Source organism: Callospermophilus lateralis, unplaced genomic scaffold (genome assembly GCF_048772815.1).
Source record: "Callospermophilus lateralis isolate mCalLat2 unplaced genomic scaffold, mCalLat2.hap1 Scaffold_1342, whole genome shotgun sequence".
Taxonomy (NCBI): Eukaryota; Metazoa; Chordata; class Mammalia; order Rodentia; family Sciuridae; genus Callospermophilus; species Callospermophilus lateralis.
Genome location: NW_027512505.1, coordinates 69,831 through 72,463, shown reverse-complemented (window position 1 = coordinate 72,463; position 2,633 = coordinate 69,831).

Below are 2,633 nucleotides of genomic sequence, written 5' to 3'. Positions count from 1 at the left end.
GAGTTTTCTGAAAAAGTATGACTTATGGATTTCAATGGAACTTTAGAGAATAGATCTTCTGAGCATTCCCCTTGCCTCCCCATATTTGGTGATGTAAGGTACAAGGGCTCTCTTGGTAGCACACATTGGGATGGAATGTGCTTACTGAAAACAGCTAGGTAATGGAGAATTGAAACCACTTCTGCAAAGCAGTTCAACTTGCAGGACTAACTTAGTTGTAAGTGAGCACATAGTGTTTTTTCTGGTTGAACTAGAATGAAGCAGAACCGCTTCTTAGAGGTGACAAGCACGCTTTCACATTGAAGCATCTGTGCCAAAAAACAAACAAAAACCAGTTAATTCATGTGGGTACCTGCACTTCAAATGTATGTTGTCAACTAGTTTGACAAATGGATGTCAATAACACTTTGGAGAACTGATCTTCTCGGCTGGTCCTCTTTCCTCCTGCAAGTTGGTGATGATAGATACAAGAGATCTCTTTCTGGCACACTTTGTGTTTCATGCCTGAACTGTGCTCTGAATGTGCTTGATGAGAACAGCTTAGAAGTGCAGAAGTGAAGCTGTTTGTGGAAGCAGCTTTAAGTAGCACAAGCTAACTTGTTCCCAGTGAGCACATGGGGATTTTTCCCTGGCTGAAACAGTGAAAATGAGAACTGCTTCTCAGATCTGATAGGCATGTTTGCATTTGGAAATGTCTTTGCTATCAGTCATCTAGAGTTCCTTGCATGCAGAAACCTGCATTTCAAGTGAGTTTTCAGAAAGGTCTGATGAATGGGTTTCCAAGAAATTTGGTTGAATTGATCTTGCCTTCTCAAAATTGGTGATCCCAGGTGCAAGGAATCTCTTGTAAGCCAACATTGTATTTTGGGCCTGACCTTGGCTCTGAATGAGCTTGCTGAGAATATTTTGGGGGTGCATAAGTGAAGTAGTCTCTCAGCAGCTTCAACATTCAGGAACTTACCTTGTTCTCAGTGAGTACATTGGGGTTTGTCGCTGCTTAAATTAACATGAAGAACAACTGCTTCTCAGAGGTGGCAGTTTCCCTTTGAAGCATGGGTACAATTGGTCAATGCGCGTTCAATGCAGGCAGGCACTTGCATTTCAAGTGAATTTTGTGACAAAAGATTGAGCAATGAATTTCAATCAACCTTGGGGAACTGATCTTTCCAGAAGGCTCACATTTTTTTCTCAAAGTTGTTAAACCCTAGGTATAGGGCTCTCTTGCTAGCATCCTTTGTATATGGGCTGAAACTGTGCTCTGAATGTAATTCCTGAAAATATTTTGGAAGTGCAGCACTGAATAATTTTGCAAGCAGTTTTAATATTAGGAAATAACTTTCTTCTCAGTGTGCACATTAAGCTTTGTACCTGGCTGAACTAGCATTAAATCAAAATGCTTCTGGGAGCTCTGGGCACTGTTTCAATTTGAAACTGTGCCATTGTTAAATTTTTTGCTGTCAGGCACCTGCAGTTTCAAGGAATTGTCAGCAAAGATTGAGTAAGGGAATACAAGGATACTTTGTGCAATTCGTCTTCTCAGCAAGACCACCTTCCTAATCAATGTTGGTGATGCTAGACAAGGGTGGACTTTTGCAATGATACTTTGTAATGTCTTTCAGGAAATGTGTTCTGAATGTGCATCCTGAGATCCATTTGTAGGGGGAAAACAGAAACAGTTTGTGCAAGAAGCATCAAAGTAGCTTTGTTCTCAGTGAACACATGGGGGGTTTCTCTGGTTGAACTTGCAAGAAGCAGAACCTCTTGTGAGAGCTGATGGCACAGTTTCACTTGGAACCATCTACACACTCAGTAAAGCATAGGTCATTGCAGACAGGCTCATGCAATTTCAAGATAGTTTTCAGAATCTGTTTGAGGAATGGATTCCAAAGAATCTTTAAGGAATTGACCCACCCAGCAGTCCCATCGCTTCCTATCTGAGCAAGTGCTCCGAGGTACAAGGGCTTTCCTGCTAGCGCACTTTGGATATTGAGCCTGAACTGTTCTCTGAATGTGCTCAATGAGAAGAGTGTGAAGTGCAGAAGAGAAGCAGGGTGTGCAAACAGCTTCAATTGCAGGATGTAAAAGTGTTCCTAGAGAGCACATTGAGATTTGGTCCTGGCTGAACTAATCAGAATTGGAACCCCTTCTGAGAGCCAGCAGTCACTGGCTTTACTTAGAAGTTTCTGTGTCTTATATAAAGCAGAGTTTGTTGCTCGTGGGCACCTTCATTTCCAATGAGTTTTCAGAAAAATTTGAGAAGATTATTTCAATGAAACTGGGCAACTGATCTTGTCAGCCGTCCAACTTTCCACGTGAATATTGGTGATGTTAGGTCCAAGGGCTCTCTGGGTAGCACAGTTTGTACTTTGGGTGTAAAGTGTTCTCTGAACTTGCTGGCTGAGAAAAGCTTGGAAGTGTGCAGAATGGAAGCATTTTGTGCAGGCAGCTTCCAATTGAAGGAAGGGTCTTTGTTTCTGGTTGAAGCTTCATGAAGCAGTACCGCTTCTCAGAACCAGCACTCTCTGTTTCTCTTTAGCCTCTGTTACATTGGAAATGCAGGTTCCCTGCATGAAGGCACCTGCGTTTCCAGTTAAGTTTTCTGAATGAGTGGGAACCATTCATTTCAGTGAAAC